Genomic DNA, 17,269 nt, shown 5'->3' with positions numbered 1-17,269 from the left:
TAATTGTAACTTTTTTGAAGCTTGTAGGTTTAAACATTTAACAGAGTAAATATGTAAGAAGAAGAGACCTGAGTTGTTTGTCTAACATTGCTTTTTCTGTAAAAAGATAATGCTTAGATACTGAGGTTAATGAATATGTTTTGCTGAATTTTGCTGTAGAGGAGAAAAAAGGTTCAGCTTTCCCATTTCTACTTCATCACAGTCTGGAGGGCAGTAACGACAATTCTGGGATGTTCCTATCTGTTCTTGTGAATATGGACAGCACAAATTTTGAAATAGGGTATTTTCCTGTAGCAAGTTAATCCAAATGATCTTGGATTCCTGTGATAGTAGCATAGTACATCTTAAGATAAAGAACAAAGTATGACATACAGTACCTGGCTCAGTTGTTTTTGGCCTCCTACAGTGCAGTAAAGACATACGGTATCTCTTTTGAACAATGACCTGTTTTACAATACTGTGCTGTGATTATCTGTGCTGGCTTTTGCTGAGCTGTACTCTGATCAGTTGTTGAACTACATGTGAATGCTACTACTTTGGTATTTAAATAGTTTTTTTAATACTTTATTTTAGTAAGGCTTTTGACAAAGTCCCCATGATATTCTTGCAAACAAGATGGTAAAATATGGGCTAGAAAATGGAACTTGTTAGGTTGACAAACCAAACCCAAAGGGTGCTCAGAAATGATTCCTCTACATCCTGGAGAAAAGTGACCAGTGGCGTGTCGCAGGGTTATTCTGGGTCCAGTGCTATTCAGCATCTTTATGAATGACTTTGATGAAAGAATACTAGCTTATCAAATTTTCAGATGACACCAAATTAGGAGGAATAGCTAATACCCCAGAGGACAGGATGAAAATTCAAAATAACCGTAATAGATTAGAAAGCTGAGCCAAAGCTAACAAAGCCAATTTGAACACTGAGAAATGTAAGGTACGGCATTGGGGGGGGGGGGGGAATGAAATGCATAGATATAGGATGGGGGATACCTGACTTAAAATGAGTATGTGTGAAAGGGATCTAGTAGTCCTAGTAGACTATACGTTGAACATGAGTCAGTAGTGTGATGCATCACCTAAAAAGATCAATATGATTCTAGGTTACATCAACAGGAATATAGTATCTAGATCAAGGGAAGTAATAGTGCCAGTTTATTCAGTTTGATCAGGCCTCCCATTGAATACTGTGTCCAGTTCTCGCCAGCACAATTCAGAAAGGATGTTAAGAAGCTGGAGCTTCACCAAAATGGTAAAGGGTCTAGAAACCATGCCTTATGAGGAGAGTCTTAGGGAGCTGTGTGTGTTTAGCCTAGAGAAGAGAGTTAAGAGGTGATATGATAGCCCTATTTAAGTATTTGAAGGGGTGTCATATTGAGGATGTATAGTGTCTAGATCAAGGGAAGTAATAGTGCCACTATATTCTGCTCTGGTCAGGCCTCACCTGGAATATTGTGTCCAGTTCTGGGTGCCACAATTTAAAAAGGACATTGAGAAACTGGAGCGTGTCCAAAGGAAGGCGACTAAAATGGTGAAGGGTCTGGAAACCATGTCCTATGAGGAACGACTTAGGGAGCTGGGGATATTTAGCCTGGAGAAGAGAAGGTTAAGAGGTGATTTGATAGCCCTATTTAAATATTACAAGGGATCTCATATTGAGGATGGCGCAAGCTTGTTTTCTGCTGCTCCAGAGAACAGGACCTGGAACAATGGATGCAAGCTGCAGGAAAAGAGATTCCACCTGAACATTAGGAGGAACTTCCTGACAGTAAGGGCTGTTCAACAGTGGAATGCACTCCCTCGGAGGGTGATAGAGTCTCCTTCCTTGGAGGTCTTTAAACAGAGGCTGGATGGCCATCTGTCAGGGATGCTTTGATTGAGATTTCCTGCATGGCAGAATGGGGTTGGAGTGGATGGCCCTTGCGGTCTCTTCCAACTCTACGATTCTAAGTATACCTTGCTGTTCTGCTGGATTAAGAAGCAGTATGGAGGTTCAGCAAGAGAGAGACTTTTCTCTAATTACATGGAATAAATTCAAAGACTACTCTTTCTTTTCATTACTAACTTAATTGTTTTATAGACACACCATAGTGCTAAGAGAGCAGATAAGATATGGATGGTTATGTTCTTGGCATTATGTTTGTTCCTGTTTTGGTACTGCTTTCATTTTATACTTCCATTTTGTCTCTGTGTGTTGTATATTGTATATACTCATGTATAAGTCTAGAATTTTAATCAAAAAATTGACCTCAAAAACTGAGTCGACTTATCCACTGGTCAATGTAAATACTGTACTTAAATAAATAAATAAATAAATTTTTTATTTATATCCCGCCCTTCCCAGAGATCAGGGCAGCTTACAACGAGGTTAAAAACAATGGTGCCATAACAATATACAAATACACCTACAGGCAAACCATACAAACAATACAAAAAAAAACTATCAATAAAAACCAACAGGATTAAAACCCCTTAGCCCAACCTCTTGGCCACGGAAGAGGAGGGAGGCCCACAGGATTTTTAGTCGGGGAATGCCTGTTGGAACAGGAAGGTTTTTAAGTCCTTCCTGAATTGGGCCAGGGTGGTAGTCGAGCGGAGCTCGGTGGGCAGCGTATTCCAAAGGGCTGGGACAGCCGTGGAGAACGTCCTCCGTGTAGTGGAGGCTAACCTAGCCCCAGGCACCTTCAGTAATTGCTGCCCAGACGTTCTGAGGGTGCGAGGTGGTATGTACGGGGAGAGGCGGTCCTTTAGGTATCCTGGGCCCAAGCCATTTAGGGCTTTATAGGTGATCACCAACACCTTATATTGCGCCCGGAAGCGAATAGACAGCCAATGGAGATTTTTCAAAACCAGTGTTATATGGCTGGTCCTGGGAGCACCAGTGACCAGCCGGGCTGCCATATTCTGCACCATTTGCAGCTTCCGAGTTTGGTATAAGGGTTGCCCCATGTAGAGTACGTTGCAGAAATCCAGTCTCGAAGTTACCAGAGCATGTACAACAGTTTCTAGGTCCCTCTGGGTCAGGTATGGGCGCAGCTGGCGAATAAGCCGAAGCTGATAACAGGTGCTCTTGACCGTCACATTCACCTGAGCAGTCAGATGAAGCGACGAGTCAAGAAGCACCCCCAGACTGCGCACGGAGTCCTTCACAGGGAGCGTGACCCCGTTCAGGACAGGTGGAACCACCGCCATTCCTGGACCAGGAGAACCTATCACTAGTACCTCCGTTTTCTCTGGATTCAACTTGAGTCGGTTTTCCCTCATCCAGCCCATTACTGACTCTAGACAGGCCACGAGAGGAAAGACGCCATCCCCAGTCACTGCATCAGTCGGAGACATAGAGAAAATAATTTGGGTGTCATCAGCGTACTGATAACCCTGCGCCCCATGTCTCCGGATGATCTCTTCCAGCGGTTTCATGTAAATGTTAAATAGCATGGGAGACAGAATGGCTCCTTGAGGGACCCCGGTTTTAAGGGGCCTCTCGTCAGAGCACACGTCTCCCAGCTGCACCATCTGGGACCTCCCGGAGAGGTAGGACCGGAACCACTGGAGCGCAGTGCCCCCGATCCCCACCTCTGCCAGGCGTCCCAGAAGGATACCATGGTCTATGGTATTGAAAGCCGCTGAGATGTCCAAGAGCACCAGCAGGGACACGCTTCCCCTGTCGATGCTCAGACGGAGATCATCGACCAAGGCGACCATGGCCGTCTCAACCCCGTAACCCACCCGGAAGCCAGTTTGAAATGGGTCCAGATAATCCGTTTCATCCAAGACCGCCTGAAGCTGGATTGCAACCGCCCTCTCGATCACCTTTCCCAAAAATGGTAGCAGCGAAACAGGCCGATAATTATTATGTAGCAGGGGGTCGAGGGAGGGCTTTTTTAAAATAGGTTTTACAATGGCCAATTTCAATTGAGATGGAAATAGCCCATCCCTCAGAGATGTATTAACTATCCGGCGTAACAAGGTTGTTACCGCCGGTCCCCCCTGGGCCGCTAACCACGAGGGACAGGGATCTAGAGAGCAGGTTGTTTTCCGAACACTTCCAAGGATCTTGTCCACATCCTCGGTACTCACCAACTCAAACTGATCCAGTTTAACATAGTCCACCTAGGCTCTGGACACTTCTACCCTAGGTTCTGCTAAAATGTTGGAGTTCAGACCTTCGCTTATACAAGAGGTTTTATCCGCGAAAAAGTCGTTAAACAAGTCACAGCAGGCCTTAGAAGGTTCAAGGATCTGGTTCAGAGCGGGAGGGAGCTTAGTTAGCTCCCTGACCACCCTGAACAACTCTGCCGGACGCGACTCAGCGGACGCAATACGAGCACCATAGAACGAGTTCTTTGTTGCTCGTATTGCCTCTCCGTAGTCCTTTAACAGTTGGTCTAGGAGAGTCTTGTCGTCTAAGCAAAGGTGTTTCCGCCAACGGTACTCTAGCCGTCGCAGAACCCGCTTCCTTGCCCAGAGATCTTCCGTATACCAGGGCTTACGTTTAGAAGCAGGCCTGAGAGGGCGCTTGGGAGCGATACTGTATATAGCCCTAGAAAGACCGGTATTCCAAATACCAGTGAGGGCATCAACAGAGTCGCCGTCAGTTCCAACCATGAGCCCCTCTAAGGCTTCTTGGAACCTTTTGGGTTCCATCAGCCTTCGAGGGTGGACCATCCTAACAGGTCCACCACCCCCGGGGGGGATCTGGGTAGAGGCCTTGATTTTCACCTCTACCAGGAAATGATCCGTCCATGGCAGGGGGAAAACATTAGCTATTTCCACCCACGGATTCTCCGCGTCCGAACAGAAGACCAAATCGAGAGTATTACCCGCACAGTGCGTAGGACCCTGTATCAGCTGGGACAGGCCCATGGCCGCCATGGTATCCATGAATTCTCGAGCCGCACCAGATGGAACATGGCTGGCCGTGAGGGAGATGTTGAAGTCGCCCAAGACAAGAAGCCTGGGCGTCTCCATCATCAGCTCAGCGACCAGCTGTGTCAGCTTGTTAAGGGAGTCCGCTAATGCACGGGGTGGCCGATACACTAACAGAATCCCTAGACTGTCCCTCGCCTTTAGGGTCAGGTAAATACACTCGATATAGGAGGTCTGTCGGATGTGGTTCCTGGTGAGGGACACGGTGTTCCTATGTATCAAGGCCACACACACACACACACACACCCGCCCACCTAACCTGCGCTGGTCCTTCACTGAGAACCCAGCAGGCAGGGCCTGAGCCCACACAGCATCTCCTTCAGGCCCAAGCCAGGTCTCGGTAATGCAAGCCAGGTCACACTTACTATCCTCCAACATATCGTGGAGGATGTGGGTCTTGTTAATAGACCTGGCGTTGCACAGGAGCAGCGACAGGGTTTGTGGCACGGTTGGAGTGACCCTCAGGTCCTTCAGGTTGGGAGGGGGACAGGAAGGCGAGATAGATATGATGCATCGATCACGCCTTCCCCTGGAACGCAAGTCCCTTCTCCCACCACCATACCTCCCCCTGCCCCACACAACCTCAATTGGAGCTCCGCCCGCAATGATGTTATCCCCGGCCCAGGCATCCCCCGCATCCCTAACCTCCCCCCACCTTTCTATGGCTACTGGAAGAGCAGAGGTTAGCCACCACAGGCATCCTCTGCTCCCGGGCTAGTCCAAGGCCTCCCTCACCCAATAAAAGCTGCGTAACTGCGCAGTTGTGCAGCAGCGGTGCTCCTGAGTCCGTGGGCGGCACTCCCGGGGCGGTGCGCAGATGCGCACCTCCAACACCCCGGGAGGAGGCCGCCCGGCAAAAGGCGCAGCTCTGGTGGCGACGGTGGTCCGGCGAGGAGGCAAGAGGGGGCGTGTCAGGGAGGGACCGGTTGCCCGGCTTTATACCCGCCGCTCTCACCTGGCGGGCTCCTCCCTACTTCCCCCCAGGTGTCTCTTAAAGGCCTACTCGCTTTCTGGCCGCCAAAGCCAGAAGCCAAGCCCAGAGTCTTACAAGAGTCCCACCGCAGTGCTCCTGAGTCCGTGGGCGGCACTCCGGGGGAGGTGCGCAGACTTTAACTATTATATAAAAAAGGAAATGTCCCCTGGTGAAAGGCAAGAGTGTAGTCTGTCCTGGAAGCACTGGCCTCCTACTTCTGTATCATCCATCCATCTTTAGTGTGAGCACATACAGTTATGCCTGCTAGAATTTTGTAAGTTCTTTGACATTGTTTTTCTTTGCTTTAGATCCTTTGTTACATCCCTTAAGTCTTACCCTCGATTTATCCACGGCTCATATTAAAATGCATAATTTTGGCCCCCAAACCTGCACTTGACTTATACATGAGGCCGACTTATAATCGAGTATATACGGTGTATGGCAACTGAATTATTAAGTACCTAGTAAGGAAGGACAAATGGAATATAATACATTTATTGTGCATAAAGTTACAGTTTTGTTTACTTATAATAATATGAATGAGGTTCTTATGAATATGCAGAAGTAAAAGGAAGTTGGGGTTTGTTTTCCACTCTGTTCATGTTGCAGTTGGTAGTGTGATATTTTCTAGTCCTGCTCTTCTTAATTAATTTTCTTTGTATGATTCAATTGATATTGTAAAAATGCATAAGCATCTTTCAAGTGGTATCTGGGACCCTTTCATACCACAGCATTGTAGCAATATGATTCCACTTGGCACTTGTCATCTTGTGAAATACTGTGATATACTTTAGTTTAGGGAGGAACATTTTGAATTCTCAGCCAGAGAGTTCTGGTGCCTCCTGAAATTACAAACCCCAGAATTCTGTAGGATGCAGCCATGACATCTGAAACAGAATCGTAATGTTACAGAGGATGTCTCAGGGAAAAGGGAGGCTTCTCTTTGAGAAGTTTCACTATCATCTCCCATATGAATATTTCTGAGCATGAAATCTCCCTCAGTATTTTCTTAAGCTTGTTGAAATTAGCTTTCTTAAGAGTCAGTCCAGAATATATGTCTGATTGTGTCATTCCCTCCATATAACAAATTCCACGAGGATGAGGTCAGTATTACTCAGGTTTCTCACTATTTACATCTTCTTTAAAAGTTCTTTATAGAGGACGGTCCACCAGAAAAAAACCTGGAAAAATTAGAGACAAATAATTTCCCTTGCTTTTTTGCTGAAGACTTGTTTTTCTGGAAAACTAGGGGGAAATAGGTTATGGAATATTGTTCTATATGAATAAAATGTTTAAGATAACATGTTATTGTATTTGTTTATATCACATTATTTCTAAAAACTGTATGAGGTAAGTCTTTATATGAGACTGTATACAGCGGTGCTACTTACAGTTGTGGTCTATAGACCATTGCAGGTGCATGAGGCATCAGCTGCCAGTCTGCAGTGATTTTCCAGCAAAGAAAAACAGTTGTAGCCAATGAGTCCAAATATGGTGCTGATCTCTGGCACATTAGGAAGAAAGAAAGGAAAGGAAAAAACCCATCATATAGCCTGAGAAGCATTGAATAATAAAGTATCGGATCATTATAATTCCTGGCCCTGGTGTCCCTTTCCCACTTCCTTTTGCAAAAATGAGTGCCTAATAATAATAATAATAATAATAATAATAATAATAATAATAATTTGTTTTATTTATATACCGCTATTCCAAAGATCATAGCGGTGAACAGCAAGTAAGCTAATTAGCAAGTAAGCTAATTTGCCCCCAACAGTCTGGGTACTCATTTTAGCGACCTCGGAAGGATGCAAGCCTGAGTTGAGCTTGGGCCCTTTTGCTGGTCTTGAACTCGCAACCTTGTGGTTTTGAGTGAATGGCTGCAGTACAGGCATTTAACCACTGCGCCACTGTGTGATTGATACTAAGGAGGACTAGAAGAGACCAAATAATTAGCTTTGATGATTTCTCTTGATGGTTTTTGGTTAGAGTTTGATAAATTGACAAAACTAGAGATGTTCCTTACCGTATAAGATTTTGCAGATTTGTTTGTTAGGAAAAATTCAGTTTAAAAAGTAAATTTGTAATTTTCAGGAAAAAATGAGTCTCAGTATACAAAATATGATGATTTTATCCCACATAAAATTAAACATAACACTTTTTATGCTCCCAAACTAACAAAGTGTAAAAGATGCTAATAGTTCATTTAAAAAAAAAACAAGCATTTCTGCTTTCTTCAAGGAAAAAACAAGAAAAAGGGGGAAGAGGTTCACCATGATATTAAATTATACGTAATTTTTTCATATCTGCTGTTTGTTTGTTTGGGTTTTTTTCTTTGTTTGTTTGTTTTTTGGTGTGCATGTATACATTTCACTTTGTTATTTCCTCTATCTCTTGAAAGATCAAATCGGCAATCAGGGAGGTGAGGAATTTGTTACTTGCATTCATAGAAAAGTTTGACTTTCAGTAGGTACAAGTGTAGTGGAAGTCTCCCACTACTACTATGATATTCTTTGTGCTCTGTTAAAATAAGACAGTGTAAGAGACCTATGTGGAACTGCCACTGTCATTGCTAGTGGAAAATAACCTCATCACCATGGGCAGTTAGGAAAATGTTAAATTACAACTCTAGAATATAGCTTAACAGTGAGGTAAATTAACTTGTGAAAGTTTTACAATAATAGCATTTTTACCAAGGCAGCATTTTTCTGTAAGTAGTTTTAGCCAAAACATTAGCTATCCATAGGTATAGAATTAGGTTCATAAGAATCGACATTTCAGGTGCAATAACGTACTCTAGCACAATGCTTCTGTAAGTGGTGGTTCAGGGATCATCAGTCTTGGTCCACAAGCCATTACCTACAGGTCCCTGGAAAGTTTCCAGGTGAGAAAGAAAGAGTTGCAGCCAACAGGCAAAATGGATGCTAGTCACTGACATAATGAGAGGAGATGCCAGTCCTCCACATCAGTCAGCTTAAGAAGCACTACTGTGGACTATGTATTTCTGCGTAATTTCTTTAGTTATTATAATGTACAAGGTAATTTTTGTTGACTATAAAAGAAGTACCCATGTGGTAAGTGAAAACATAATGGAGAATTTGGAAATATATTTTACTGGCACTGTTAAAATGTTACAAATAGTGGAAAAAAAACTTCTATAGCTTTCAGGTTCTTTGGAGCGCTTCACCAGGCATGATAGTACAAAAAATAGGGGATAAGGGAGGCAACAAGAGATGATCCTTTTGTGTATGCCTACAGTTGCTAGAGCCAGTGCAGTGTAGTTGTTTGGATATTGCTCTAGGAGTCAGAGGGACCTGGGTTGAAATCTCTGCTTAGCCCTAGAAGCTAACCTGGTTGGCCTTTGGCAAGTCACACTCAGCCTCAGGGGAAGGCAGTGGCAAACCCCTATGAACTAATCTTGTCAAAAAAGCCCCATCATAGTTTTTTTAGGGTGATCATAAGTCAGAAGTGAGGAGACAACAGCAACAACAGTTGCAAGATTGATCATTACTGCAGTATTTAAATTGGATAATTCTTCCAGAAAGACTGTACATAAAGGCTACCTTTCTCCTCCTCTGTTGATTTAGTTTTGCTGGATATAGTGGCAGCAGCAAGGAAAACAAGAATTGGAATGTGGGTAGTGGCGTTGCAAAGTCAAATAGGCAGTGGGAGAAGCTTGTGTCCAGCTTCAAGCCACTATTATCTGAATGTTTGGCTGGATAGGGGTGAGCGTGCATGCAACATGTCATTTTCTGAGACATTTCTCATAGTGTCTTGGCTTTTGCCCCCCATCCAGGAATATATGGAATAGATAGCTCTGTATCTGCAGAGTCTCCCCAAGGCCCGTACACACGTCTGCAGGGAGACTATTGAACCATTTGAAAAAATGAGCAGGGCATTCTACAGGCAGTTTGCCCCAACATGAACCCAAATAACTTAAATAAAGCTACAGGCCTATTCAGTCAGCCCTCAGTATTTGCAGGAGGTGTGGTGCAAGACCCCTGTAAAAGTGGAAAAACCATGAAATCTAGCCCCCTCAACCATATTTAACACACACAAAAGAGTACCTTTACTGGGGAGGTGGCTGTGCCTGGGCACATACACATTCCCTTGCTTGCTCACTTGGGCAGGAGGGGGAAGGGGATTGGATGGGTGGGAGGCAGGAGAAAGGGAACACCTGTCCCATCACTTGCCCATCTATGTAAGGGAATGTGCATACTCTGCTAACATTCCCTTGTCCCATCTCCTCCCCCCCTGCCTGCCTGTTTGTGTGAGAGCATGCATGCACAGCCACTCTACCAGTTTTATTTCCTCCCATCAACAAAAATGTTTATCAAAGTCCATTTAAGAATAGCGTAAGATGGTGGTGGTAGTAGTAGTGGTGGTGGCAGCAAATACAGTAATCTGTGAATAATTAAATCTCCAAATGCTTAACCTGCAAATGTGGAGAGACAACTGTACTTGCATACCTGGAAGTTTGTCCCATAAAACTTTACAAGGCTTATTTCTGAATAGAGTACCTATGGCGTTGTGCTGTTAAAAGTTTTTCCCCCTGCGTAGGTTAATGAAAATTCCTGTCTGTTCTATTTGTATATGCTAGGAGGAGCTTCATGCACCCCCCATTGTATACCACATTGCAGCATGTTCTCAGAAATCTTTGTATTGTTTAGCTTTGAGGGACTGAATAATGCCCCAAGTAATGTGTTTCTAAAACTCATTAGTTTCTTTTTGCCTACTGGATTGTTGAGAGATAATATGAGGTATATACTGCTATATATTTTCATGGGAAACTCGGTTTTTCAGAATGAATCGCACCATAACATTAATAATAATTAAAGAATAATCAAAAACATTTTCGAAATTGCTTCAGAGGGACAGCAGTATAGAAGTTCCCATCACATATTACATATTATATACCACAGCAATCCAGTATCTAAAAGAAACTAATGTGTTTTAGAAATGCATTGTTTGGGGCAGTATTCATTCCCTCAAAGCTGAAAATTAAAAAAAAAGATTTCTTGTGCTCTTGATGCCCTTCTCCCTGAGCAGAAATGCTGTTCATAAAGTGAAAGTCCCCTTGGTGTACTGACAGTGAGGAATCTGCGCCTTTTAATGCTCCTGACATGTTCCAAAATATATCATAGCTACACAGCCTCATGGTTAGTACCTTTTGTTTTGTCCCTGTGGTTTTCGTGTAAAGAAAACTGATAAAATGCTTAGTTCAAAATGTAGCAAAAATCAGACCTTCTGATACTGTTTCTGCCTTAGCAACTCCAAAACTGTATTGTTTTGGATGGGGTGCTGCAAGAAACTTTGCATTTTTGTTGCTTGTGATTTCTCTGTCCGTTGATAAAATTCCAGGCAAATTGGGCAGCGCTGAAGTTATATTTATCACTTTTGTGGGCGAATTTCCTTGTATATGCATATACGCTAGATACTTAGTTAGCTCTTTAGAAATTCTTATATTCTTCAGTGCCATCACTCTTTTTCTTTTCTTTTTTTTTTAAACCCCTCTTATGCTCTAGGATGGGACATTCTAGAGCAGTGTTTTATCAAAGCTGCATAGACCTAGACCTATATTATATCTGTTTCCTGACATTATCTCCTGAACAGTTGTATACAATTCCACCCACTTGTACTGTTCAGTTCTTTTCATTCAAAGAACAGCAAGGAAGAATTGTCTCAACAGACCTACTAGATTTTTTTTTCTCCCCATCTAATGTAAGGTTTGGACACAAACTTAAGATTGGTATCATTTTTGACAAACTGAGATGTGATGAAGGAGAAGTTGTATTCTCTGGTTGACAGTAGGTTGGCTCTACTCATTGGGGTGAAGATGTATAAGATCCCAGAGGTAAGCCTCACTAACATTGAAGGTTTCATTTGGGTCAGAAAATACTCCAAAACCAAGGGCAGCTTAATAACAAGAATCTGCTTGTGTCTTGAATTGAACTTGCTTATTAAGGCATACTTGCTGATTTAAATACTTAGCAAATGTGCTTTATGATTTATTTTTATTTATTTTTAAATCAGTTTTTCAGTTCAATTACTCTGCACACTGAGATACTTACTCAGCAAGTAAAATTCATATGGGATATTTTTAGAAACATGTTCATTAAATAAAAGATGTACACACAAATACAGCACTCAGTCAGCTTAGGAAAGGAAAATTTTCCAATCTGAACATTTTCTGGAAACATCACATCCTTATGGTAACCATACTTTCCAGCCTGGCAAGTGCCCACCTTTTTATTGTACCTTGGTTCTGTGGCACTTGTGAGAAGTACAAAGATCTTAACACATCCTGCAGATGGTTATTTAGCAACTCAGATTTTAAAACTGAGAACATATACAGTGGATCCTTGTTATACGCTGGGGTTTGGTTCCAAGATCCCCCGTGGATAACAAAATCCGTGGATGCTCAAATCCCATTAAATGTAATGACATAGCAACATAGTGTCCCTTATAAAATATGGAAAATCAAGGTTTGATATTTGAAATGTATACTTTAATCAGTGTATAAAAAGGGCTGACTGTATCAGAATTTACTGTATACTAACTATAACTACCCAAACGTTTGTTATCTGCCTTCCCAAGTTATTTCTGTTAATCCTGCAGTTGAAAAAGGAGATAACAACCAAAGAACAGTATACATAATGCTGCTTCAAATTTTCTTGAGGGGTGTGTGTGTGGCAGTATTAGGTGGAATTTTAGATCTGCAGAAATTTATATGATCTCCCATCCTCATTTTCCGGTCTATTTTTTTCCTAATTTTATTTCTTTGTGTACTGGTTATTTCCTAGTCTTCATCATGGTTTCTGTTCTTGTTCTGGCAGTTTCATTGTCTGACAATGCTGAGTGGCAAGATTAATGCTCTGTTGATCTCTAGCCACACATAGTTACTCATGATTAGTTCAGGCACAGAACTTGAAATAATTGTTTGAACAAGCAGGGCATGACTTCATAATGAAATGTTACTTGTTCAGAGTAGTGACTAATATAAAGCATTGATAACACATTAGTCTCAAAATAAAAATCAATACAAATGGTCAAAAATGTGCGGTATACTACACCCCAAATTCCCCTTCAGATAGCATCCCTGAAATAAAGTATAGTTGTTGGGGAAAGATGTTGGGTCTTAACATTAATGTCATTGTTATTATAATAGATGAATTAGAGTAACTGTTTTGCACATTTTTCTTCAAAAACAAAAAACAAAAAATAATAATAACGAATACACTTGTTACTTTTAATGTGTTCCTTCCAGCCCTTTTGAGGTTCAATGGAGAGAAGAATGTTGTGCATCTTCAGTGTATTATTCATTATTCATAGTATTCATTGTTCAGGTTCTGCTGTCTGTGGGCATTTACATTATTTTGAAGAATTCCTGCAGACTTTATGAAGGTGGCAAGGGAAGAAGAGTGTTTTTGTGGGGGGGGGGGTGAGGTGGGGAGGGGATCACATAGGAAATAATTTTTAAAAGAATGCCCAATTTCTTAATTAGCATATGCAGAACAGAACCATAGTAATATAAAACTGAACTTGTCTCTTGTGAAGGCACTGAAATATGACAGCAGTATTTACTTTTCTAGTAAACTTTTTTGCATTTAAGACACAAATACTTTCTCAATTTAAGAGTAAGCTGTAACAACAGGGGTAGGCAACCTGCAGCCCGCGGGCTGGATGCGGCCCTGCGAGGCCTTGGGACCGGCCCCAGCCCAGTCCTACCGCCGATTGGCGCCAGGGCCTTTGGCATCTTGCGCGAGGGGCATGGTGGGGCAATTGTCTATAGAAGCCTCAGAAACATGCATTTATCTTAACATTTTTTTAAAAAAATCAGCAAATTTTTTCACGTGTCCTCCATTTTTTATTTAAAAAGTGCCCTCCAATTGAAAATTTTGTCCTACATTTGTCCCGGTGTATTTATTTATTTAATTTTTAAAAAATTATTTAATTATTTTTTAAAAAAAATTCGGCCCCCCAGTTGTCTGAGGGACAGCAACCCGGCCCCTGGCTCAAAAGGGTTGCCTACCCCTGCATTAGACTGTGTTATGCAATATAAAATATACTAACAGTGCAGGGGAAACCTACAGTGGATTGTTCCTTTCACTCGCTCTGATAGTCAGGACAAAGTTTGCAGTAGCAGCCAGCAGGGGAGCAACCCATGTTCCTGCCTTGCTCTCCAAAGGTCATTTTTCTCTTTTCTTTGTCACTCTTTCAGTTGTTGTTTGTAGTGCTGCTACATCTGCTGCTCTGGCTATGAATGATCCCCTAGTAGAAATCCCCTAGTAGAAATTTCTAGGGCTGCCACTTGGTCTTCACTGTCTACATTTGTGCATCATTAACATTTGGATGCCTTTGCTTCCACAGAGGTCTCCATGTTCTGTAGCGGGTAGTATCTGATTAGGAATCTTCAGTTCTACCCACCCAGTGATTGAGAGCTTTTATGTCCCAGAGCAGGAGCTTTCCTTTCCTCTGTTCCTGCCTTTTCCTCTGTTATTCCTGGTTTCCTTGTCTACAGCTGTTACATCAACTGAGTTAGTTGTGGGCTGCTCCCCCTGGTGGCTAATACCACAAACCTTGCCCTACTTATCACAGTGAATGAGAGGGATAACCCATTGTAGGAAGTGTTCCCATTCAATGCTGAAAATGAACTTCAGGTAAGATGGTGTTCAGATTCAGTAGAAACGAAGCAAACTAAAACAAACCAAGTTTTAGGGTTTGGCTTCCTCTTGCTTGTAATTCACTATAATATTGGCTAACCATACATGCTAATTTATAGGTAGACCTCATATATATAAAAATCAGTGGCAGGTTTGGGGGCCAAAATTATAGATTTTGATATGACCTATAGATAAGTCAAAGGTAAAACTTGGGACATGTAAGAAAGTATGTAAAATAGACAAAGCAAAGGAAAATGATGCCAAGAACTTACAGAATTCTGACAGGCATAAATGTTTATGCTCACCCTAAAAGCTGGATGGATGAGGAGGGAACTATAGTTAATGATGGCTGTGCGATGTATGGGGGGGAGGGGTGAAGAAACACGCACAGGCCTAAAAGAACGTAAAACGGGGTTCCAAAACTGGGTTGCCCACAACCCCAAGAGAGGTTATTATTTTGTAGGGGGTGCAAACATTAATTAAACATTTCGTTGGGATGTGCAGCATAGAAAAGGTTGGGAATCACTGATGTAAAGGCAAAGGAAAGCAAATAGTGACTGTTAGCATTACAGTCTTTACTTTGATGTATTAACTTTGCCTGATTTTAAGACAGAAAAGCTTACAAACATATACAGATGTCTTATTCAGATCCTTCAATGCCTGATTCGGTGTTCTTTTGAGGGCAAAGTGCCGCCGCCACCACTATTTACTAGCCCAGATATTCAAAAATATCAGAGGCGGTGCTGTAGTCGAGGGAGTAGAGGGGGGGGGTCAGTGCTTCTTTTAGGTGATTCCAGGATAGAGTAAGCTCTTGCCTTTCACCCGCCTACCCAGAAAAGAGGGATTCATTAAAGTACGGTACCTACATTGAGCCATTAATAAGTCTACCCAGGTTTTGAGGTTACTTTTTTTTACTAAAACTTCCTAAATGTATACATAACTATATACCATACTGTGCACCCACCATTAGAATGGTATTTGTTACCTATGATAATGCTACCATGTTTTGCATTTCTGTTACATTTCACACACAACCTTCATATGTATCGGTCTGTCTACTGAGTATTTATTGCATGCATTTGAAAAAGTAAGCCTTGGTCAAAAATGCTTATATTGAAATAAATTGATTAGTCTCTTTAATGTTCCACTAGATGACTTTCTTCCTTTTATACTGAAACAGGCTAACACATTTGGCTCTGTCTTGTTGATAGAGCCCATACCATCCCTGCAGTAGTTCAGCAATTCTGCAGTCAAGTCTATCAAAGTCTAGTTTGTTTGTGGGACAGTGGCACATAAAATGTGCACCTGCCCACAATTTGCTTCTGAAAGGGACTATTTTTTAAACACTTTGTTCACTTGTTTCTCTTACTATTTTCCCCCTTTTGGATTGGAAGACTGAAAGCTACTTTTGATTTGGTTTTGCTGGAATTGAGAAATACGAATGCATATAATATGCATACTTGCTTGTACAGTATTCAGTGTGTCCCTCATTCATATGTTTTCTAGAAACCAAAGCCAAGCAATTGAAGTTAGTAAATGTTTGTTCATGAATTTGTGTAAAGTGTCAGGCATTGACTCAATTACATACTATATTCAAGTACTTCTAGTGGATTCAGATTGCTAAATATGAAGGGTTACCCAGCACTAGAAAATGCTAATTAGAATCATACTTGGTGAAGATTGTTTGTTTGTTTCTTTTCCTTGCCATTCTGGTTTCCATCCCACATCCACCTGAAAGTCTCTTTCGTTGTTCTATTAAAGGGCTGAAAATTGTACTTGATACTGCCAAATAGAGACTACTCAGTGCCTCACAGAGAATATATATTTAAAGGTGGCTTACAACATAGATTTTGAAAACTATATAATTAACGTTAATAACCATATTAAAAATAGTACATTTGCATATTATAAACAGCACTAAATTAAAAGCAGTTAAAATGTATTTAAAACAACAAAAGAGAAAAAAGTTCAACATCTTCCCTTTAAATAAATCTTTCCATAAAATCAGGACGAAATGCCTGTCTAAATGAGGTCTTTGCCAGATGGAGAGGAAAAATTAACTGCCTTCCTATAGCCAACCTAGCCATCTGTGGCAGAGAATTCTCCCATTTGGGAGCAGCCACTGAAATGGTACTCCCTTGTGTCCTCACTAAATGTTCCTCCCAAGGTAAGACAGAAAATCTCAAAACTCGGGCAGACTCCTATAGGAAGATAGTCATTCTGATAGCCAGGATCCAAGCTATATCAGGTTTAGAGGACTTTGTCACAGCTGCTGAAGAACAATGTTTACTGTTAAGTATTTTTAGAGGTAGCTGTGTTGACCATCCAACAAAATGATTAACCTTAAAATATGAAAAATGTGAGTTTTGGCTAGTAAAAGATATTTTAAAATTGAAGGAAGAGTGATTGGTTTTTCAACGAAGCATCTCATTGCACCATAATGATGCCATTTTTGTGCCACTGTTGAAGTCCTGTGTATATCTTCCTGAGTTTCACTGAACTCAGTGGCACTTGCTTCTGAATGTATATGTACAGCTAAGTTAAGGAAAAATATATTCATCTTTAACAAATTATTTGCTTTAACAACTGAAAAGTTAATTTTGTTGTGCGTCTTCAAGTCATTTCCAAATTATGGCAACCCCAAAGCAAACCTATCACGGGTAGCTTGCCCAAGGTCTATCAGTGGGTTTCAATGGCTGAGAAGTAATTTG

The 17,269-nt window shown here is 41.7% G+C and overlaps 1 protein-coding gene across 1 annotated transcript in view; it reads left to right on the top strand.

Annotated features, from left to right (window-relative positions):
- PPP1CB (protein phosphatase 1 catalytic subunit beta) overlaps nt 1–17,269 on the top strand; it is a 39,863-nt gene that overhangs the window by 6,820 nt on the left and 15,774 nt on the right. The gene's annotated exons all lie outside the window — the stretch shown is intronic.

Source organism: Sceloporus undulatus, chromosome 1 (assembly GCF_019175285.1).
Source record: "Sceloporus undulatus isolate JIND9_A2432 ecotype Alabama chromosome 1, SceUnd_v1.1, whole genome shotgun sequence".
NCBI classification, from domain to species: Eukaryota; Metazoa; Chordata; class Lepidosauria; order Squamata; family Phrynosomatidae; genus Sceloporus; species Sceloporus undulatus.
This window is presented reverse-complemented; position numbering and strand designations above follow the sequence as displayed.